At 39.3% G+C, this 25,066-nt stretch overlaps 1 long non-coding RNA gene across 6 annotated transcripts in view; it reads right to left on the bottom strand.

The window, feature by feature from the left end:
• LOC147235316 (uncharacterized) overlaps positions 1 to 22,418 on the bottom strand; it is a 102,728-nt gene extending 80,310 nt beyond the window's left edge. The window contains exons 1-2 of one of the 6 annotated variants that reach the window (XR_015104454.1): positions 22,375 to 22,418; positions 20,525 to 20,603 (exon numbers count right to left, since the gene is read on the bottom strand). This is a non-coding gene — a long non-coding RNA (uncharacterized LOC147235316). Of the gene's footprint in view, positions 1 to 12,201; positions 12,267 to 13,899; positions 14,309 to 20,524; positions 20,604 to 22,374 lie in introns of those variants that run through there. The other 5 variants (XR_015104451.1, XR_015104453.1, XR_015104457.1 and 2 more) reach the window with 5 other exon arrangements.
• Between the last annotated feature and the right edge of the window lie 2,648 nt (positions 22,419 to 25,066).

Here is a 25,066-nt window from a genome sequence, read left to right as displayed (position 1 = left end):
GTTATTTAAAATGATGAATCTTTCCCTTTGGGTTGATAGCATAAACAATAACTGAAATGCGATCTGTTTCGAGAGTTAAACTCACTGCTACAGAATCCTACATCTCAGGGAAGAAAAAAATAAATAATTAAAAAATCAAGAGAAATATTTTGGGTTACAAAATGGTCCTAATGCCGACTGAAAGACGGTGGAGCAGCGGTGCACCACAGAGAACATACATTCCAGCTCATATGGACCTCTCACATGCCTCATGACAAAATAAACATAGTGTGTGATGTTTGGCTCGATGCCAGGGCACAAGGAGAAACAGACTGGAAAAAAAAAAAAAAAAAAAAAAAAAAAGTGTAAATAAATCAGCCTTTCTCCATCAGTCCTGTGTCACGCTTCTGCTCAAGGCCTGTCACATCTTTCACCAGAGTTTCAGTCAGCAGGAAACGTTCTTATAAACATAAGATTGGCCCGTCCCTGCTCACCTCTTGTACGTGGGGTCTAATTACAGTCAAGGGTGTGACTAGCTGATTAGCTTCGACAGGTTGGAACAGTATTTGAGTGCTATTGTTAACATTTGGGTCCGACTGCTATGTTTTGGTGCAACATTCGAGTTTCTTTCAGGAAAATATCAGAGTATGAACATAAGTATTTTAGCTCAACGACGTTTGTCTATGAAAAAGGCATCTTTCGCAATGATACCATTCATAATTTTGGATTATAGCGGATACTTGTGCAAAGGATTTAACAAGCAAGTTATTTACACAAACTTAAAACGCTAAATGTTATTTGTTTTTTTTGCACATGTAAATTCATCACAGAATTGTCCAGAGACAAACATCAGCATGCCTGCAAACATAATTTTGTCCAGTGGTCATGGAAATTTTAAATATTGTGATCCTGAGTTGTTCTATGGCAAAGGTTGCAACTTGTTTTTCCTTCCTTTTTTTTTTTTTTTTTTTTTTTTTTTACTCCTTGAATGACAAAACTGGATGTTATAGGCCCCACAGAGATTAATCCTGGACAGGTGCATGTGGCAGACGTATGGTATTAACCTTGCACTGCCCATGAAATCCAGCTTTGGGGCTCCCTAACTTACACAAGTCCACCACCCGCCCAGCCTTTAGGTTTCAGGGTGGTTAAATGATATAACAATATTGCTGGTTTACTTTTCTTCCCTCTAGGAGCCAACTGTAGCCGCCCTGTAATTGCTTCCATACTCCCCTTGCCTTGGCCAAGTGTAAATAGATTCGAAGAGCAGGTAGCACAGGCAGCTCCTATAGAAAATGCAGGCCTCCAGAGCAAACAGGATTATTGTTTGAGCCCAATACACACTCCCTCTTTTACAGCTGTAATACGTGTGTCTTTGAGGAATGCCTTGAGAGATGGGCTGTGACCAGAACGCCCGTCCCTTAACGAAGATATAAACAGATATCATTGAGTTACGATGCAGGGAATCTATCAATGTTGCAGACGCTTTGGTCTTGTTAATTTTTTAATCACTTTTCGCGCTTGTTTCTTTCCTCTGCGCAGCCATCAACATTAGGTTGGGGGTCTTTAAACATCTATCTCCTCTTTCCTCAAACGGCTCTGGGTGGATATTGAAAGCACAGTGAATAATAGCGGATATCTTTTTTCTGTCTTTTAAAAATCACAACACTGATGCAAAATATGTGACAAAGTAAACTGGAAAAATTCCTTAGAAAATATGTAAATCTCAAATAAGATATAAAATCTTTCAAGCACTTAATCTTATTATTTTTATTTTTTTAGTGACGGTTTTCTCTTAACAGTGTGTATACATTATTGATATCTTTCATAAACATGAGAAAGCCGGTACTGACTCACTCGTTTAATTCTTGTCAAAAGGCCTAAGGACACAATTTTTTTTTTTTTTAACAGTGGCAAAGAGTTGAAGACAAAATACTCTCATTGTTTTTCAAGGTTACGCATACAGAGTGAATGGAGTCTATTCATTAAAAAAAAGAAAAAAAAAAAACTGCCGATACTTTAACAAGGTCATTTCCAAAATTACCGACAAGTTATCGAGCCGCAACCTTCAGTATCTGATTACTCCCTTACAATTACTCTGTTTGAGATTTCACATGCAATTTGTCTTTTTCAGGCATGGGTGAAAAGAACAACAAACTGTATATGAATAGAGATATATAATTATGGCATAATTTGTGAAAATTGCTGTTGATTGCAGGGCTCCAGAGATTGCAGGTCACATGGACTGTGCCGGGGGGGGGACATTAGAGGTCTAACCCAGAACTAAGAAGCCTTTCATGCCCTGAATTGCAATCACGTTAACCGATGAAGCACAAAGTTTACCCAGGTATTTTCTATGAATTTCTGCAGGAAAATAAATAAAGTGAATGATGCGGTATGGTTTAGTAGGTCTAGAAAAGAGTACCTACGAAAAAGACCTTTAAGAGTTACGTTCGTGCAATGAAAATACAAAAAAGATTTTTGTCATGATGCCCAAGGTTGAAGTAAAGGACGTTTCAATTCTATATAACAGCAATGTAAAGAAAATTCTGTCTGCAAGGCCCCAAGGAATACTATAACCACTGAGAAATTATGTAAGTGCTCACAACGAGAGTAACATTATGTTCAGGAAACATGTTTTTTTCCAGCTGCTGCTCACTCTTTAAGCTATATTTCAACACAGAGGCAAAAATCTAGGTAGAAGAAATGGATCAAGATTGAATCGAGTTCTTTGCCAACACAAAAAAAAAAACATTGTGCTGATCTCTTGGAGGACGATGAAGGAAGACCTTTCATGAGGACTGATTTTGTCACGTGACCGAGAGATAGGAGAGAAAATATTTGTCCAAAAATTCTTACTGATACCTTACTGAAAGATTACCGCCTATACAAGTTAGAAACACTGATGTAAAGCAACCCCAGTCATTATTAAGTAAGATGTCAGGCTTAATTTTCCTAAAATAAAATGGTTCCCGTTCCACCCTAAATATGCATGACAAGGTCCCGTGAATGGCACAGGGCTAAGCAACTTGAAATCTGTTGGAACAGTAAGTATAGAAATTGAAATGATTGAAATTAAATTGAAAAATCTCATGTCCATGAAGAACGGCCCGGGTTTTTTTTTCCCATTTTCTCAGTAAATCATACTGTGATAGGACATGAATTTCTTCAACATGTTGAATAGCTTCCATCAAAAATAAGTCGACGCTTTCAACTAAAATAGTCCAGAATTTGGGAGAAGTGTTCGATTTCAAATTGCAAAAGCAATAAATTACCTTATTTTCAAAATAAAGTCTCTGTAGTTTTTTTTTTTTTTTTTTGCCAAATATATCAGAGTAACCTGAGTTAACAAGAAATGTCACTTTTCCTTTTACCCCTGGAGCAGTCACAAGTTCACAAAGCTAAGGTTCTCCAGGTTCACTCTGAGATTCCCATTTTACTGGGAGTCCCAGCTTGCACGCCACACTGAGGCCAGGCCGATCCCGCCGAGTTAGGGCCAGACCAAGGCCAGACTCACTAGGGAATTTCAGCTGAATTCAATTTCACCTCTGGCCTCTGTCGTGGCAGCTTGAGCCGTGGCTAAACAAAGAGCCAAGTTTCACATTGAACGTGAGAACCCCCTCATCTCCTGACCTCCATTACCATATGAATGGACCAGAAAATGGAACTGGGAGCAAAGAGTGACAGACAGGAACAGGCAAGTCAAGGCAAAAATGGCTGAATTTTAGATCACGTGCTTACCTTCCTGCTTGCTGAGAATAGATACAAACATACATGTCCTCCCTGAGGATACGACAGCTGTTCATCTTGTAAAATCTTTCAAAATAGGCCGGCCACTTTGAAGGGAATGTTCATGTTTATTTTCATGTGGTTTTTGCTTATGGCTTTTAAAATTAGCAGTTCTTGATCTAATCAAAGGCTGAATAAAGAAAGGCAGATCACGTCCAAGTGCAAGCATCTTTACGATCGTCAACTACAATGGTCAAATACACACAAAACCAAAATGTCTGCTGAAATCTGGTCAAGCTGACATGTTAGCAAAGCTAATCAAAAAAGAGCAATGTGGAAAATTGTATGTTGGCATAAAGAATAAATGAAATTAGTTCACAATCTGCCAAAAGTTTTGGTTGTCTTTTTGTTTTACTTTCCTGGCTTTCTTAAAGTGAGTTATAAAAGGCTGACATATTATACTTTCATGCACCAAATCCTCAATCACACTTAAAGTGTATTACATGAAATCTGATGAACCGCACCCACACCATCCCGATGAAGTTGACAGGCTATTCAAATCTGTAAATGCTTTGACCATTGCTCATACACACATGTGAATGTTTATAGAGGAATTTTTTAGAGCTGAAAAAAAAAAAAACGGGGCGTTAATGTTGTATTTAATAGCATTTGTATCAAAATGCCACTTGTCTGTGTAATAGTGATTTATTGTACCTTTGTATCATGGCAAAAAAAATTGTGACTAACAGCATAATCGTATACAATTCAAATACAATTTCAATTTCTCATTCTATTGTGGAATAGCTGTGTATACAAAGCAAACAATTTTAACAAAAACATGAGCATGAACATGAATGTTAGCTCCTCTAACTGGCCTTTCATAAGAACCCAACACAGATGGGAGGCATGGAGTGAAATGTGGAAGAAGAGGGAGGGTGTGTGAGAGAGCAGGTGTGAGGATGGATCAGTTAAGCTGGTAGGGAGTAGGTGGGTGGGTTTAGGGAGAGTGCATTTGTAAAGAGGGAGTCAGGTGAATTGTGAGGAGCGACGGGCATTATCCGGATTGGACGAACCAAAACCGAGCCGAGCAAAATTTCACTGTGCCTCCAAAACAACAATTAAAAAATCTTGATTCAAAGCGATGCGCTGACCACCCTCACAATTAATAACCATACCATGTTATTTCTTCAGCAAATCTAACAGTCGAACATTACATTTAGACTATCGGCCTTTACTTAATTTTTCTTTTTTTTTAATGCTCATGTACTGTGGTCAATCAAACCAGTGCTGAATACACATCTTTTATGTGACAACTGAAATACTTTGGCAGTGCTGTCCTCATTGTCATGTAGATGAATCGAATCATCGTATTGGGTAAATTGCTACAGCACCCATTGATTGTACGGAGACTTCTTGACCAGCCCAGTTTGAAATGAATGTCCCCTACAACATTAAATCATTTGATTCACTTTTACTGATTGCTTACATGAAAAAGACTCAAGAAAGATGTTGAAGCTTTTCTGCTGGACATGTTATTTCAATCTCAATAATAGTTTCCACACGGTTTTACTAGTGAAAGCTGTGGGAATTACTTGAGACTGAAACATAAGTCAGTGAATAGTTTTGCTAATCAGCGGCAGCCTCTGCTAAAACAAATGGTAAAATTCAGGAAATGGTTTCATCCATATCATTTAACAGGAATTTGTAAAGAGTTGAAATATTAGAGATTTTCTGGTTCTGGGCTCATGCTCACATCTTGCATAGTTGCTGCATAATCACTTCAGGCAGAGTTTCCCTTTCCTATTCGTAGTTACATAGTTATAGTTATTCGTGAACTGCAAAATACAGAATCAGGCTTAGTGTCTGTGTGGTTGACAGTTAGCTCTCGCACCATCTTTCTCTTATTTAACACCTTAAATATATCAGAATACTTTTTATTCTCATTGAATCATTCGCTTATACAATGTAGCCTCGCGTGGCCACAGGCCAGAGTCTCTCTGAGCCGTCCCAAGCTGGAATAAATGCAGAGGGTTGCGTCAGGAAGAGCATCCGGCGTAAAACGTGTGCCAAAACCAAAATGCCAAATCGAACCTAAGAATCGGTCGTCGCCTGGGTAAACGACAACCGCCCTTGGCGCCGATAACCTACAAGGGACCACTGGAAATTGGCCTTCTGCTGGTCGAAGAAGGTGAGGTGGAAAACGTGTTCGGAAGCAAAGAGAGAAGAGAAAAGGGAAGAGTCTCGGACTGTGAGTGGGAATTTTGAATATCGGGACGATGACAGGAAAAGGTAGTCAGTTGGTCGACATGATGCAGAGAAGTAAGGTGAATATACTGTGAGTCCGGAAGAGCAGGTGGAAAGGTAGTAAGACTAGAAGCTTAGGAGCAGGTCTTAAGTTGTACTATCCCGGTACTGGCGGGAAGAGAAATGGAGTAGAAGTTATCTTGATGGAGAAGTTTGTTACGAATGTTCTTGAGGTGAAAAGAATGTAAGATAGACTTGTGAGTCTGAAATTGGAAATTGAAGGTGTGATGCTCAATGTTGCTAGTGGCTATGCCCCGCAGGTGGGATGTGAGGTAGAGGAGAAGGGGAAGTTCTGGATGAGCAAGATGAAGTGATGCAGAATATCCCCAGTGATGAGAGAGTGGTAATTGGTGCAGACTTCAATGGGCATATTGGTGAAGGTAATAGAGGTGATGAAGAAGTGATGGGCCGGTTTGGTATCCAGGTTAGGAACATAGAGGGACAGATGGTGGTAACTTTGCAAAAAAGGTGGAAATGGCTTTTTTCCAGAAAAGACAGGAACATAACTTATAAGAGCGGCGGTAGGAGCACGCAGGTAGACTGCATCTTGTACAGACAAGGTAATCTGAAGGAGATGAGTGACTGCAACGTAGTGGTAGGTGAGAGTGTAGCCATACAGCATAGGATAAGGCAAGGGTGACAATGTAATTGTGACAATGACGAAAAGACAGGAGGCAGAGCTTGAGGTTGCAGGGATGAAGATGTTGAGGTTCTCTTAGGGAGTGACGGGGACGGGTAGGATCAGGAATGAGTCCATCAGAGGCACAGCACATGTTAGATGTTTTGGAGAGAAGGTCGGAGAAGCCAAACTGAAATGGTTCGTCATGTAAGAAGGAAGGATATTGAATATATTGGTAGAGGAATAGGAGTTGCCAGGTAGGAGGTCTGGAGGAAGACCGAAGAGAAGATTTATGGACGTAGTGAGATATGAAGTTAGTTGGTGTGAGAGGAGGATATGGAGAATAGGGTGAGATGGAGAAGGTTGATTGTTGTGGCGACCCCTGAAGGGACAAGCCGAAACGAAAAGAAGAAGATTCATTTGCTTTTACAGTGAAATTGTTAATGCTACTCACGAGGTATGACACATAAATTCATAAGAGTATAAGGGAGAAAAAAATGTATCTCTAGCAATTAGTGCTACAGGTAGCACCACTTGCAGTTGCCTCGTGTCCAGCTAATCCCAACCAAAAGTATGTAATTATTACTATACTGGGTTTCATAATATGTGGATGGTTACATAGTAAGATGTTGACCTTCAGGGACCCCGAGTCTTGAATTACTTGACAAATGAATTCAATTGATCAAACTGACTTTGGTACATTTTGTCAACAATGTCTGTCGCTGGTCTCTGCTGCATCTCATGAACAGCCTTAGATTTGCTTTGTTTTAGTCTTTCGGTTATAATTTCTTCTGGAAATGCCAGTGAAAAACTACACCCCTGAGATTTTTTCGGTGTCGGAGGGCAAGGTGCCAAGGACATTCCAAGGAACAAATAGTGAAAAAATATTTTCAGTGTGACCTGGTCCTTGAGATAGTGACAAAAACATTGCCTATTAATGCTTATCTATGCATCAACTGCATTTTTGTCACCCAATAGCCAATCAACAGGCCAAAATATATATATATATATATATATATATATATATATATATATATATATATATACATATGTATATATTCTGAGATTTCTTTTCTCTCGACAGGTGTTTAAATTTTCTGTGAAACTATGCCTGATTTTCTTACTGAAATAGATTTAGAAAAGAATGAGGGTGATGAACCACCACTTCTTTTGGTCAGTGCCATCAAAAACACTTGTTTGATTGGGTTGATATCTGATTACTGCTATGGTCATAACATAAAACACATCAAACCATTCAGTGACCCCTTGTGTCAGGAGGATAGCTCAATTTGCCCTTTCCTTTCTTCACTCATTGTCATCTGTCTATACGCATTACAAACTCTGGGATATTGCAAGACTCAATTATGTCTTTTCAAATCAATGTCACACACCAGAGCCTTCAGGGATTTTGAATACACAAGATGAGCTGTATAGTGGCATTGTGCAAAAGATTTTCGGGTTGTTTTGCTTTTGTGTTTTTCTTTTTGTTTTTGTTTTTTTTGTTTGTTTTTTTTTACGCAGTTGCCATAGGAAGTTGCTGTGCAGTTTTCCTCTCAAACTTAATACATTTTACCCAAGAATACAACATTTTAAGCAGGTCGGTGAGTAGATAAGTGAATTATTACTTCGCCATCAAATATTTTAATTGATGGGACGACTACGAATTAATATCACAGTGTTCATGCTAAATGTTATTAGAAATTAGAAGCTGCTCTATTCAGGGGCAGATATTTGAAGGCAGATGACAGGTTTGTCAATGAATACTAATTTATAATCATGTGAATTTATACAGCATATGATAATGAAGGCGACAAAATCTGCAAACTGAGGGAGAAATATGAGACCTCCCAACTTCTTTCCCTGCGTCCGAGGCCACGGTCATTATTGCCCTCCAGGCTGTTTTATCATCTCTATAAATCTCTCAAGGCTCAGACTCAGCATAATGAGGAAACCTGCGAGGCTGTCAACCTGCGACTCCCATTGACAGAAAAGGTTGGTGAGACACAGACAGGGATGATGAGGATAAAAAAATAAAATAAAAAAAAAGTTCACCAGGAGTGAGTTATACCCACACCAGCCACCCACCCACAGAAAGGTTCACTGTGACTCTGCGGTCTCCTGCCAGTTAAAATCATTCCAGCATTTAAAGAAACAATATATTTCCATATAAACATGAATTCCAAGCACTGTGTTCAACATTTATCTACTACTCAATCAAATTAGTTCATTTCACCACCCTGCGGTGTGCAGGAAGGGGCGTACTCTACATCCGTAGCTTGTTGATGAAAGAAGTAATGTTGATTAAACTGTAGCAGCAGCATAATTGGTGAGTGTGGTGTGCCATTAACACGCAAAAAAAATGCTGGAGATGCTTATCGCTGATTCGGGTTTAAATGCTTGCTCTCAGCCAGGTAAATTATTACAGATATTCGGAAAAGGGCTGTTATAAATATTACTCTGAACACAAAGAAGGTGGATTTTCTTTCTAACTAAATGGGGGAAGTGTAATTTTCACAGGGTTAAATTACTTACTTTCAATTAAATCCCAACTGAATTTAGTGTCAGTTGGCTTTCGGTTTTAATCTTTTAGAGTACAAAGTTAACTGACTTTGAAAAGTGAAACCTGAAAAAACAACCGGGGTAAGTAATTCAAATCAAACATTTCGTGTTTTCATGAGGATATTAATATTTGGCTTCCTTTTTTCACAAAACATGTCATTTACATGACCGCAAGGATAACATTAGATACGATCTATTACTTAAATCATTTGGGTGGATGTTCAAATAATGGTGTTGAGGAAGGAAAAATGACGAAAGAAAAAAAATGAATAAAAGATAAAATTCATCATAGACGCATAGACAATACTCAAATGCCATTTAGAAAACATCCTAGCTTCCCGTCTTTACAAAAAAAAGGTCAAGGACACAATCCTGTTATAAAATCTGTTTGCCGACTTGCGAGCAAATATTTGTTTCATACAATCGTGAATTCAGTCAATAGGGCCTGCTGTTTGTACAGCTTATGTTATCACTCTAGCAGCACCACTGATGAGCAATAACTCTTCAAAATCTCAAGACACACAGTTTGAAACTCTGCTTGTAATAATTTCAGCTGTGCACATTTTACTCATGTGTCTTTTACTGCTATAAATACTGAAGGAGCAGTACTAATCAAATGGTAGTAATAATAATCGCCAATTCTTAATTAATCAAGTCATCTTTTGTGTCACATTTTATAATTTTAATGGTTTTTATTACTTACATTTATCTAATTCATTTCAGTTTGTTATCATCAAATGTGAAACAAATCATTTTCTTTCTTTGCCTCTAATAATCTGTAACCAAACAAAAAAAAAAAAAAAAAGACAGCTTATAAAATTATGTAATCCAAGTGTGATCATCTGTGAAGCCAGAGATCTGCCTCGTCCGTCAAAATCATCATAAGCATTTACTGAGGCTGTACTTGTACTGCTGCTTTGGTCTCTTTTCTAGGAACCGTATATCTGCAGCATCTGGCGGCAAAACTGCTCAGGGGGAAGAGTAACAAACATCTCCAGGAGAGATAGACCAACGCTACCTTCCCTGACAGGGTCCTGCGTGTCTGTGTATGTGTGTGTGACGGTACGAGTATGTAAGCCAGCTGAACCCTGCTACCTCGCCTCTCTTCTGATGTCAGTGTGGGAAACCTTGCGTCGCTGCTGACGCCTGTGCAACCAGTAACCCAAACACTCTTTGACAGCTGAAACATAGTATGGACGTTGACCTGTGCTGAACCTCGCAACAGCCCCGTCATCCGACGTCAACTCGGCGCTTCCTCCGGTCCGGTATGATGCCCTCCCACACTGTCAGGAGCCGTCTCCAAAACTCCCACACTCGGTTATGTAAGGGAATAATCCTGTGCAGTCATTAAAATGATGCACACAGCACTGGAGGTGTAGAGCCACAGAACTATGGTGGAATCAGTCCATTAATGTTTGATAATCATAATACCACGGAGCAGGTTTTACATCTTTATACACAAAAATCCTTCTCACACTTCCCTCCATCTAAAATGCAGAACAACATTTTAAGTGCTGCAACTTCTGTGACACTTTAATGACCCCTTGCTCTTCCAGACTCCATGGCGCTTTCTCAGACATCTCAATCACCTTTCCCTCTGCTAAGAAAAAAAAAAAACTAATTTCACACGAACTCTCACTGTGTGACTCCTCTAACAGAAACAAAAAGGCACCCTCTCCATCATCCGGCAAACCATAAGCTTTCCTTTATCTTCCCTCCCTCATTAAACTCTGAATAACTCAGCAGAGAGGAGAGAAAAAGTGATTGAATTCTTCGGGAGGGAGGAATAAAAGCCCCTTGAGGTTGCCATTTTGAATGTGTGCCATGTTGAACAGGCTGGATCTAGGGATCCAAGACAACAGAGGGGTGGAAGAATAGTCTATAGACAGAGCTCCGGGCCAGCTGACCCACTGTAGATAATGTACCATGGATGTAGTGTCATTGTAATGAGAGGTTGGAGTCATGATGATGACCCGTCACGACCTCGCAGGGAGGCAGGCAGAGGCAAAGGAAGGAAGTCTGAAAGGGTGGTCAGAGGAAAATCATGGCACCAGACTTGATATCTCTATTCAGAAGCTACGCTGGCAACCTGGCCAGGCTGAATGCAGTCCAATTATTTCAATACACCCACAATCATGGGAAGGGGAAGATAGAGAAAGGGGACACAAGAAAAGAAAAATGGGTTTGACATTCAGGCAGGCGGGCTGAGGGAGGTAACAAGTTCATGGCCCTTTCAGAAAACATGGCCGCCTGCTGTGTGATGGATCATGGAGCCTCAGATTGGCCATCAAGGGTGGGACCTGCGGGGGAAGGCCTGGGAACGCTGTCTCCCAGGAAGAGAGGAATTCCAGTATTTAAATAAACTAACTACAGTTGGTTCTGATGTAACCTGCTCAAGTAGAAAAAGTATAGAGTCCTAAATACGCCACAGATCCAAAAAAAGAAAAAAAAAAAAAAAACCTCGGCAATGCATTCATTTCTAAATATTCCTAAATACCATGAAGGAAAAAACGAAAAACAAATACAAAAAAAAAAAAAAAACACTTCATTCCCAACAAGACGACAAAACTGCTACTTTAATTTCAAACGAGGGAAAGCAGATTATAGAAGGCTTTTCACTTTCAAAGCGTAGCCCTGTTATTTAGCCTCCCCCTGCATGAAGTTGTGACACTTGAGCGAGGGGGATTGAAGAAAGAAATCAATGGAACCTTGATGTAAAATGACATTTGGGCTCTTCATCAAAATGGCGGGCTGCTCCACGCAGTTACACCAAACCTCTTTCACCTGACCCTATTCCATCAGCAGCGTGTTCACATCAAGGATTTTAAAAATAATCATAATTCATTATCAAGCCAAATGTTTGGAACATTGAGAACAGTTGTGTTTTCTACTTCAGATAACATAACGACAGTTTGCCTTCAATTTATGTACATTAGTTGAATCCAAGAAATATTTTTGAGTCATCCCTAATGTGCGCATTAGATTATTCTTTAAATGAGGTGATTACTGACCTCCAAACCCTGAAGCAAATACTTCTGTTTTTCTTTTTTTGGTTTTTGCTTCTTTCTTCAGAGCTCTAAAATAAACATGAAATAATTTATATTAAGCATATAACAATATCAACAAGGGAAATAATGCTGGTAATTTTAAAAATCCATTTGTTTTTCCTTCATTGAAAACTGTCTCTGGTCTTATTGGGCCATGTCAAAAAAATACAGGTGAATTTGAACATGGGACACTTTGTTCCCATTACAAAGCCGAGGATCGAGCAGGGAAGCTTAGCGACAGAACATCTGGTACAGTATATCAAAGATTAAAAGCAGCTGCTATTCATGTAAAATATTTTGAGGTATGGCTTCTGATTGAAGAGGCACTGAAAGAGAAAAAAAATGCGAGGAAGGAAATGATCGAAGAATGTATTGCATAGGATTTTTAATTAAACATTTTTTACTAAGTGGTTAAAATTTGAAAGATTCTCGTATTGATATCATCCCAAATTCTGCATTTAAGAACATATTCTTGTGACTAGTCTGTGATCAAAATGGAATAAAATAAAAATGGGGAAATAGTCCATAATTTGATGTGGTTCCTTAATTATCAGGATAGTCATGTGTCTAGATTTTCATATTCTTAATTTACAAATTGAAAGATCATACTTTCAGTTTGGGAAAAGGCAAAAGATTGTTTGAACTACATTTGAATAATTCAAAGGTATGTAGATTGAATTACACAAAAGCTGGTTGCCGAACAAATAACAAAAAAAATTAAAATTCTCAGCGTGAGTATTTATTTTTATTGTAACAGCGAAAATAATATTGGGGGGAAACAATCATCAGGCGCAAACTAAACAAAAAAAAAACAGTGAAGTAACACTTGAATATATTCAGTACAGGTTTCAAACCTCTTGAACAACGCAGTCATTAAGGAACTATATACCTCAATATCTCTTTAAGGCAGAGCATTCTGGGATAGCTAAATAAATATTCTGGTTTTGGACAGGGGATAGCCAGGTGTATCGAGATCTGTCAAGACTAATTTTACCTGTGTGATGTAAAAAAAAAAAAACTGACCTAATTTGGCCACTCAAACATTAATATTATTCAACCATTCCTAAAGTATATGGAATTAAAGTCTGTAGTAGTTGAGGGATTATACAGAGATAAAAAAAAATACATCCCTCAAACCAAATAAATGAATATCCCTGCAAGAAAAAAAAAAAAAAAAATTTAAATCATTCTCAACTGAGCAATCAACATGAAATTTTTCATTCTAACTTGCAGCTTCTAACTCCCTCCACCTCCCACGTGAGCACCCAGCCTACTGCATGTCTCTGTGGTTTTTCCTTTATTGTAACCACGTGGCTCTGTTTCGGCAAGTTTATCCTGCCTGAACACGTGTACGCATGTGAACATCTACTCTGAACAACTCATTTGGAGTACTGAAGGGAACAGAGGGAGTTTCAGCGCTTCGCTCCCCGTGTGGGTGACACTGGTCGGGTGGTGCTGGCACGACACGGTGAGCAGTTTGTCATTCAGGCTGTCAGCGAGTCTTGTTGCACAACCAGCCACCGGTGCCACCCTGTGTTTTCAAATTCAGTATATGCAGATGAAAAAGCATTACATGCACTGTCAGTAAGCAGGAGTTCGTGACTGGAAGAAGCAGGTGATGGAAATGAGTGAGAGGTTGTTTGGTATTTCCTGGGCACTGACCTGGACAGCACAGCAAACACAGCGCCGGTCAGCCTCTCATCTTGCTTCTCTTCTCAGATTTCACACTCCAGTTCCCCCCTGACTTGCCTTTTGAAGTTGGTCCCTCCACTATTTCTGAGGTAAAAGTCGCTGGCACAGGAGGGAGTGAAAGCGAGAAAGAGGGTAATGAGGGGGGCTGAAGTCTTTCTCTCTTGTTTTCCTCCTGCTCATCATCATCTTCTTTTCTTTACTTCCCCCTTGCTGTATTTTGCACTAGCTGCATGTCCTCTTGCTCCTCTATTGCACAAATCTCACCACACACTCACTCCTGGAAGAAGAGGAGAAAATAACACTGAGAGAGAGAGGGAGGAAGAGAGAGAGCAAGAGACGTCAAGGGAGGGAGAGAGAGAGAGAGAGAGAGAGAGAGAGAGAGAGAGAGAGAGAGAGAGAGAGAGAGAGAGAGAGAGGAGAAACAAAAGTCTCCCTCCTGTTCAAAATTTAGAGGCTGGATTTCTGGCTGCAAGGCGAACTCTACTGGGCATGCCCACACCGAGAGGCACACTTTGTAATGAACACTCGCTTCCTCTCATGTTCTTGCACCCCCCACACACATACACACACACATACACAAACACACACTCCCTCCCTCATGGTTCTACCTCCCCTCCCATCCCTCTTCCTATAGCTCCCAGTTCAGCAGGAATCAGGAATGCTGCCCAGACCAAAGTCCAGGGAGTTCCAATGAACAAGCTCCGCTTTGCACCGGCAAAAAAAGAAACACATTTTACAACAAAAAACATGCTAAAGAGCAACCAAAAAAAGAAAACAAAAATAACAATTTTACTTTTAAAGCTATCTTTTTTTTCCCCATAGTCATATAATACCAACCCGCATAGGTGCTGTTTAGATATAATATTTTATTATGAATAGTACATATTTTACTCAATTGGCAAAGAAATCCATGTGATTTAATAATGACACTGAAGCTAAACAATGTCCTGAATTTTGAGTGAGATAAAAAAAGACCTCTCCACAAACATGGTATTGTATTTTCAGCAAGTACCCTGTATCGTGTTTTTATTTCTTTCAACTATGATAGGTATGGTAGGTGTTTAACAACATAGATGTTGTCAGCCCTGTGCCTGCACTATCTCAGTAACACTGCACTGACCTGGATTTTCATAGCAAACTCTCAGGACACCAATAATGAAAACCAGGCTAAACAGGCAAGTTCATCGAGGTAAAGAAACATAAAGAAATTTCACCAGGCAACAGAATTTAGTTGACAAAGCACAATGTAAATACCAATGACAAACAAATGATGAATCACCAGGGAATATCTCAGAATATATGCTGAAAGATGGAAAAAATGTTGTACATACTAGCTTCCTAGAACCCTCGAGTTGAGACAACAATGTAATCCCATAGACATCCTGAGGAGTGGTAATCCATCTGGACAATCCGAAGAGTGATAGGGGCCAGGTGGAGGAGGTCTAGATGGCTGAAGGCTTGGCCCCCCGCGGGGTCAGAGGTCATGGGAAACAACAGGTCAATATGAAGATGAGAGGTCAATGCCACGGCTGGATAAGCTACAGCCGCATGTGTCTGGGTCGCTGTGGTTGATGGAGTGATGGGGATGGGGATAAGGAGGGTGAAAAGAGATGAAAATTAAAAAGCTAGAAAGTCGATCAAAACAAGAAGAGGAGCCGGTCAAGCTTGAAGGATCCATGGTCGAGCCTAATGGCCAGAAATATTGCCCATGTACATCTAGCTGTGGGAGTGTAAACTTAGAAGGGAGAGTGGAGACAGACTTCAGAAGAAAATGTATGTCAATGGAATTTTGTAGTGTGCTGTTCAACCGTGTCGAAGGCTCAAGTGTTAAGCAAGTCCAAACAACTCCCTCCCATTCCTTTTTGAGACATCACTGTTACAGAAAATACAAATAAAAAGACACACACTGCTGGACAAAATCTCCATGGTGGGATCCATGGCATCATGACTGGTGTTGCTAAGGATGAGTTACATAGTAGAATAAAAACACAAAAGCTTTGCGGATATTCTAGTGTCAAAATCACATTACAGAGATGACTATATGCTCAGCAATTATCGCCAGAAATCTCTCTTTTGCTGTTTTGCACATTTAAACACTGAGAATCAAACAGTTCAATAAGCCAACAATGCACAAATGTATACATTAGTCCTAAAACTGTAATTCATATAAAATACAGAAGAAAATCGCAATATTAGTGTTGTCTTAACACAGACAGAGGTCTGCTTCATCGATACAAAACCCTGGGCCATTCACCTCGAAATGTCTTTGATCCAAGTCAGGCTGGATCCAAACTATATTCATTGTCGTCAGCGCCAACTGTCAATAAATTTGCTGCTCAAGTCTCGACTACTGCTTCACATCACGCTTACATATTTGACAATATGTAATACAATATGTATTTAATTTCTAATCAAATGAATTTAATTAACCTGATTTCAGGTAATCCTAACAATCAAATTTGGCTTTTATAATCCTGCAATTCATTGTAATTATTTGCAAGCCTATAAAAAAATAAATGGAGACAAGTAAAAACTACCATTAACTGAGCTTTAGAAAAAGTTCTATGACATAAATGGGTGTATCATTAAGAGATACCGTTGTCGGACTGCGATCCCATTACAAAAGTGATTGTCAAAAACCAGGAATAAGGTTTGATTTTTTGTTTTTTGTTTTTTGTTTTTTGGAGGGGGGCGTTTATGTATATGATAGAATTTTTTACAATATATTGTTTATCCTTTGGCATCACAGTGTATCATCATCACTTTTCATTGCAGATTTTAGGCATTGTTAAACTTCTGGTTCAAACAATTAAATGTGTTCAGAAAACAATATTACAAGCTCTTAAAACAAGGCAATAATAGTATATTTCTGCTGCCTCTTGTGTCAGAACCATCTGAGCCTGAGGTGGCAGACCACACTGGCCTGCTCCTACTGACTCATTAGCCCTCTCACCCCAAGTCCCCGAGGACCTGTGACCCCGTCTATTGTCTGGCCAGGGCCTATCTTGACAAGAGCTCCAGCATCGAACAAAGCCTTGTCATTAACTCCAGCTCGGCTGCCCCTCAGCCGCAACCCATAGCCCCAGCAGCCTGTCTGGAATAAAATGAAGTGGGGCAGATAAACACGACGCACCGTTCATCAACTTTAACCCCCCCAGACAGCCACCGTCTGAAGAGGGCAGGGAGTGACAAGCTGTTTACAGCCACTAAGGGAACAGTGTCCATCCACCTGCTCCTGTGCAAACACAGATGTCTGAGGAGGATTGGTGAACTGTAGTGAGCCGACGCTAAGTGCATGGGGGGTTGGGGGGGGGGGGGTAATGCCGGCAAGGATTTTCCCCCTCAATCTTTCTATCAATAAACTATTAACAATAAGTAGCCAAGGAATCCCGCAACACATTCAACTCTATATTGAGGTGAGCCTTGCCTGTATTTCTAAAATGTTAGTGGTAGGAAAGGAATCTTATTATTTTCAAATTTTGAGAATAAGCTCATTAATGACACTTACTATAATTTGTACATGGGCATTAATATAGAGCAACTAGCATTAAATATTCCACAAGTGACTACTGTCGCATTAGAAAGCTCTCGGCTGCCTTTTAATATTGTTACATATTGTAATTTGTGGTAAAAACAAATAGCCTTTAAGAATTAAAGACCGCAACTGACATTAGAAACATATGGATTGTAGTTTTATTTTGCACAAGTTTGACGGTTTGCTTCAAGATCACAACCACAAAATATACTAATATTTCTAGAGGCTTTCCCTCACAGGGCCAGTGTTGAAATATATTTTTAAGAAGGAGCAATTACACTGGCTGAAACAGACTAATTGTGAGCAGATGAGATATTTAAATAATCCCCCTGAAACACTTTCATCCATTGATAAAACAGTTAATTGATTTAGCAAAAGTATCGACCTTTTCTCAGCAGGCATGGATAGATGTAGACAAGAATATTGACAAAATGTTTGAAGCATCATTAGCAACAAATCTCACGACCACAGTTATTCTTGTTGCTGTTAAATCAGGCCTCTCTCTGCATGTTTTTTATAGCTATAACAAGACACGTGATATAAGCTTATCAGTGGAGCAACGGAACAGGACAGACTGCAGGGAATGAGAGCAGTGGGCTAGACTAGTGGAGATAAAGTCTGTGGTGGGCTGTGAGACCATTCTAACACCGACGACTCTTCAGATAAAACACTGATATGTGGTCAAGACTTTCCGCTTGTGCTTTGCAGTTGTTGTGCATGTGTCTAGCATGATCGAAGACCATGGAGCACTAGCTCCCCCACTTGGTCACATGGCCTACTGCCCCTCCATTGCAATGATAGTTTAATATATCACATTACCATGTACTTGAAAACAGCTTACACCTCATCTGTGAAAGGTAAGTCATCTGCTATGCAATCATTTCCATGTGAATCGATGCAGATTGGATGATTCAGAAACTTGTACATCTCTGTTTAGTACATCTCTGACCAGTAAAGTTGTGGTCCAATTTTGATAGCCTAATGCAGGAGTCTTCAACATTATTTGTGGCCAAAGATCCCCAAACTAAAAGAGGGATGAAACAGGGACCCCCTACAGTAAATATTGTATAACATTGCGTTTTATGTTAACCTAGGCTTCGTGGCATGCATAAACAATTTTTTTGTTGCACATTCAATATTGAGATATTCATATAAAACACAGGTTCAGATATGCACGTTTTTATTTTAAGCATGTACAAGGTACAGTCAGCAGGGTGGCCGTGCCACTGCTATTTATAAAAATACGTTGTGAACTGATACATATATCAGTATTAACATTGTGTGTAGCATCCTGCAATCCTGCATACAAGTTATTCAGACCGGCATGTCTATTTTAAAAATAAATGCGGTGACCTATTAGAGCCGCTGGCAATTATAAACATGTTTTAAAACAATATTGAACAATTAAAATACTGGAGCTTTTTTTTTTAGTTTGTTGTTTTAAGACTATTTCTTAGAGCTAATAAATTGAGGAAGCTCCTATCTGTCACTGGGTGCTTTTCTGACCGAAAGATAATATTTTCTGTCTCCATTCATTCATTTGCTGCAAGACATTTAAATTTGTAGAAAAAAATGGACACACACACACACACACACACACACACACACACACACACACACACACACACACACACACACACACACACACACACACACACACACACACACACACACACACAAAACAAGTTGTCTAAAGAAATTTCCCTAAAATCCCCAAATTTTGTTGACCTTTTGTTTGGTTTTAAATCCAAGAGGGCATATTTAAGAATCAGAATGAGAAACAAAAAATCACTATTTGTCCCAGAGAAGCAATTGGTGGTCTTTCAGACCTTATTTAAGATGTCTAAATGTCCATAAAGACCGAAATGGATGTATTTTCAACCTCCTGTTGGCCTTGATTAAGTATCTGAATCTATAGTGTCCACTTTCAATAACAAAATAACTGGTGCAGAAATATTTGATATGGCTCGCATCGGAACTCGTGTAAGTACATCAAACCAGCAAAAACTTTGACGGTCACTGAAAATATTCTACCATTTCTGCATTGTACAGCAAATAGAGATCTCAATTGAGAATACTTGTATAAGTTGATGCAAAATGTAATATGAGATTGTTGTTCTCAAGAGGAAATACCAGTTGGTTCGTCATTTTGAAAATTAGCAGAAATCTAGTCCCAACTATGCTTTTTAATTATAACTATACACAAAACTTCACCTTTAGATATGGTACTGAAATTTTGCTATATTATTATATAAAAGATTAGATTGAACTTTTTAACTATTTGCCCCCAAATAATCAACTGTTAACAAAGCTCCCATTTCTCTATTTGCCTGGTTTATCTTCATGTCTTAACATTTACTTTGCAGGTTCTTCTATTGTCCCTTCACATGACTCACAACCAATACAATAACAGATGCAGTGTAATGTGCAACAGCAAGGTTACTAACACAAACCTTGACCATGAGTATTATTGGATTAAGGATACAGTAAGACTATGAGCTAGGTAGAGACAATTCGCGGCTCCTGCTACGGTACACTGATACTATAAGTTCCATAAAGAAAGAATATAATCTCCATCCAGTGCTTCAGTTTTCTATTGCAATTCTTCTTTAGAGACAATTTATTTGTCTGTTGTTTGTAATATTTTCAATACACACAAGAGAATTTATGGATTTTCAATCGAGTGTCAAGGAAAACTAAAAATGTTATTGTTTGTACCATGGTTTTGAAATCATAATTTGAGTACATTTTTGACAAAAAACAAGAACATTAGAACTGGTTTATACATTGACCGGGTCTTGGCATTTTTTTACAAAATAACATTATTAATGTACAGCATTTCAAAGTTTACTGATGGCATTGGTTTGAAAAATGTGGTATACGTAGGTCTTACTTTTGCATTTCTCATTTCAGATTTACAGCCCTATAAATAGATTATATTCATATAAACCTGTTAAAAATTGGTTCTGACCAAACTATCACATAGGCCATGTTCCATAAACTGCAGATAGTCGGTAATACCATACAAAACAACTTGGCAGCTCAGAAAAATTGCCCTACCTCCATTGTGACAGCCTTTTTTCCTTTTCAGAGACAGCAGCTCCATGCAGCATCGTCCCCGTTGCCCTACTTTTATATCCTGTAACAGAGAGCAGATTGAGGGGATGGATTTCCGAGACAAAAACCGAGACGTCAATTGATCCGTCCATGAAAAAAAAATAAACACATTGTCATCGATAACGCTCATTGTTTATGCTTTTGTTGTTGAGGCGGAGGTGTGATCCCTATCCAAATGGTTCACATCAATAGGAGTGCCATTAAGAGAAACTCCTGTCATTGCACAGCGATTGTTATCAATCGTATGTTTTGACTCACACAAAGGTCGATAGAATGAAAGAGTACTTTTGTACTGGATTTTTTTTTTTTTTTTTTTCATATCGGGTTTGCAGATTTCAGCTCAACTGCCAATGGTTCATGACGTTGTCTAAAACAAAATCCACTCTAATAAATTTTGGATCTTTAAGGCTACCAAAGGCTTCATCAGCTACACTGGATCCAAGGTTATATCAGGTATCTGCACTCTGCTGTTCTGGGGCTCCTCCTTCTTTATTGGGAAAAGACACGATGATTATTCAAACGTCCGGGAGATTATTGAGCTGCTCGGACCAGCAGCAGAGTTGACTGTTTAAAACTTATGGCACCTTTTACAATGTGGAAAAGAGGAGGGCTCTGTGCTCTCCGGGGGACTCTGTCACCGGTAATTAGCAATCAATCACCTATTAGTTTAAAAGCTTGAAAAGAACACGAACGCACTATTAGGTTGCAAAGATTCACGGTTGTCCAATAATTGCCTTGGATTTTTCCAGGGAACGAGGACCTTCCTGTTTGTTTATCGTGCTCAAGTGAGTGCAATAAAGTAGAGCCAAAGAGTGGGCTGGCTTAAGTATTTAAAAAAAAACATACTTGTAAATGATATGTTAACAAATTGAACGAAATGTGTACGAAATCGTACGGGATGAATATAACTAACTAGATTTTTTCCTGAATAGAATAACTGGAGCTGAGCAGAGAGGGATCTCCCTTTTTGATTGAAATAAGTAAGAAATATGGCAATAAAAGAGTGAAAGAAATAAATTCAGGTCTCAGTTAAATTTTCAACAGTCCCAGTCATAGTGCTCAGTGGAAGACTGTATCTCTCTTATTCTGATATCAGTGTCTGAAATTCTTGTTCAGATTTTGTTTTTCTATCCTAATATTCTTGAATTAGGTTTTTAATTCAGCTTCCTATTTTATTTACCCTTTAAGATGGGGCTGGGCTGCTTCCACATGCCAACCTTGTAAGAAATTACAATTTGTTTGATTGCACAATGAAAAATATACATACAAGTTGAAAGCGTTATTCAAGTCATGAACAAATTGACATTATAAAATACATTCTGCACAGCCAACAATGTATTCATATATATATAAAATATTTTGTCCAAACAGGCACAACAGTTAAATGTTTGAAGATACGTGTATATTTTAATAAAGAATTGTTGCCTGATAGTAGAACAAGGACTTATTACTATTCATTGCAATTAGCTACATTATTTCAATATCATTTTAGACAGTTTATCGACAGCGCAGATAATACGATGATTGAATCACTTAAAGGAAAGGAAATTATCAACTTAAACATTTAAATTCAGATAAGGTGGGGTCTTGAAGAAAGTCTTGACTTTCGCAACATAAAAAATTGACATATTAGCTTCCAATTCACTGATTTGACGCAGGCGTGGTTAGGTAAGTTAACAAGTCCTGGAACTACAGCAGCTACTTCTTCACATTTTTAAACCTTACTAAAAATAAACACAATTGCACATGAAAAAATAAAACAATAAATAAATAAATCTGTGCGAACTACTTACTTTGTAAGGAACCGTTTAACGCCGGCGGTGACCGCTTGTGTGAGTCCTGCTCAGGTGTTCCGCCTCCTCTACGGTTGCCAGATTACAGATTCAAAATCAGCAAAATATCTTGTGCAATTTGCTAGGTAGCTAAATAGAGAGTAAGAGAGTTACAAGGGTTCAAAATAATTCCCGAAAACCTTGGACATGGCAACCATAATTTTACTGCAGACAGGCTTGAGAAGGCAAAAAGAAATAGTATTGCAGCGTCATCTTCTGGACAAAATATTTATTGTCTAAAGCAGACCTGGGCATTTTATGGCCACTTCCGGTCCGCCAAACTATTTTCGTCGAATATTTTAATAAGTATTTTCAGTAAATATCCAATTTAGAAATTCCTTATTTTTTCCCTTTTTTCGATTTTGTATGGATAATTACATACAAAATAAAATAATGTCTTCCTTTTCTTCTTTCGGCGGGGCATAGCCTACTAATAACATTGAGCCTCACACCTTCAATTTCCAATATCAGACTTATAAGTCTATCTGACATTCTTTTCACCTCCAGAACATTCTTAACAAACTCCTCCTTCAAGATAACTCCAACTCCATTTCTCTTACATTACATTACATTACAGTCATTTGGCAGACGCTTTTATCCAAAGCAACTTATCAAAAGTGCAATTCAAGTGCAATTCTCTTCTTGTCAGTACAATAATAGTACAACTTAGTGCCTGCTCCTAAGCTTCTGGCCTTACTACCTTTCCACCTGGTCTCCTGAACACACATTATATCGACTTTCCCTCTTTCCAACTCTCTACCTTTTCCTGTCATAGTCCCAATATTCAAAGTCCCAACTCTCAGACCCAGACTCTTGCTTTTCCATTTCTGTCTCTGCTTCCGAACTCGCCTTCCTCCTCTCCTTGTTTGACCTACATTGTTAGGTCAAACAAGTCCTCTCCTTGTTTTGGTCCTCTCCTTGTTTGACCTACATTGCCAAGTTTCCAATGGCACCCTGTAGGTCATCGGCACCAATAGATTTTCTGTTAACCCCGGCCTCGACAGATCTGTATGATCTGGTAATTATGGTCGATTCCCATGTTTGGTTTTGGCAAAAGTTTTATGCCAGATGTCCTTCCTGACGAAACCCTCTGGATTTATCTGGACTTGGGACCGGCTCAGGGAGACACCGGCCAGTGCCTCCCTGAGGCTGCATTACATACAAAATAATGTCAATACAATCATATGATCATTAATGATTTTAAAAGTGAAATAAAATGCCAAAAAATGTAAATATTTAAATTGCAATTTTAAATTTTTTCAATATACAGGATACCTAGTTGGCCTGCGCATAAAAATGTAATTATAAATGTGGCCTGCCAGCCAAAAAAAAAATCCCCACCCCTGGTCTGAAGGGTAGCAATCCAAGTAAACAGAGACCATTATTATAATTCTTAATCATCATATGGAAACATAACAAGTATGCATCTATTCTCAAATATCTACATGATACATGTCGGTTTCGATCTTTTCATATTCTGCTCATTTGCTGACTGTTAGATTTTGGAGTAGTGGCACAAGCATAAATGTTGTAAGTATCAAAGCAGAATGAGTAAACATGGGATGTTCACATCAATGCTCAGGGGTAAAAGTATTTCGAAATTATTCATGCTGCTCAGTTTATCCATTGAATAATCTGTTAAATGATATATGAATTTATTTGGTGTCGATAAACTGCATCGTCAAAAAGATTCTTTAGAGAATCTCATGTCGATTGATCCCAGTGGTTCTGACCCATTTCTCATTATATTTTCATGTGCACCATTTTCATTACCACCGGCATGTGAGCATTCTCACCCGGGACGAGAACACCCAGGAAGTCAGGAAGTTCCCTAACCAGAAACCATGACTGTACAGTCGGGTACGCCACATGCTTCGTGCCCGCTCTCATGCATCTTAGTCCAACAATGCGAAGTAGCACAAAGCTGCGAAGTGCGGACTGAAGAAAGCCAACAGAACAGCCAAGAGGCAGTACAGAGAGAAGCTGGATTGGCTTCTACTCCACCGCTGACCCTGGGCGGGTGTGGCGAGGTCTGCGGTGGCACATCACGGACTACAAGTCCACCACCAGCATCGACAATATCTTCTACGCCCACTTCCAGTACCACAGGCACAACACGAAGGTGAGTCACACACACGATGGGACCTCTCTCCCAACAGTATCATCAAACCAGGTACACCGAGGGCTGAGAAAGCTCAGCCGGACCGGACAACATCCTCAGAGCTTGTGCCAATGAGCTGACCGATGTTCTCACCAACATATTCAACCTCTCCCTCCGCCAGAGCGCCATCCCCACCTGCTTCAAGAGCACAACCGTCGTCCCTTTCCGCAAGAAAAGCTGTCCCACCTGTCCGAATGACCACAGGCCAGTAGCACTCATTCCAATCATTTAGAAGTGTTTTGAAAGAGGGGTGCCGGCCCACATTCAGAACAACATTCTGAAGACCCTTAACCTCTGCAATTTGCAAACTGGCCCAACAGGACCACTTCAGATGCCATAGCCGCCTCTACTGCCTCTCCCACCTTGAAAGACAAGACACCTAAATCAGGATCCTCTTTGTGGATTACAGCTGCGCATTCAACACGGTCATAACCCACAAACTCACACACTTGGATGGTCGAACCAATCATAATTGAAAAGCAATACACTTGT

This window comes from Fistularia commersonii, chromosome 3 (assembly GCF_037954325.1).
Source record: "Fistularia commersonii isolate RoL2024-O1a breed Wild chromosome 3, RoL_Fcom_v1.0, whole genome shotgun sequence".
Classification (NCBI taxonomy): domain Eukaryota; kingdom Metazoa; phylum Chordata; class Actinopteri; order Syngnathiformes; family Fistulariidae; genus Fistularia; species Fistularia commersonii.
This window is presented reverse-complemented; position numbering and strand designations above follow the sequence as displayed.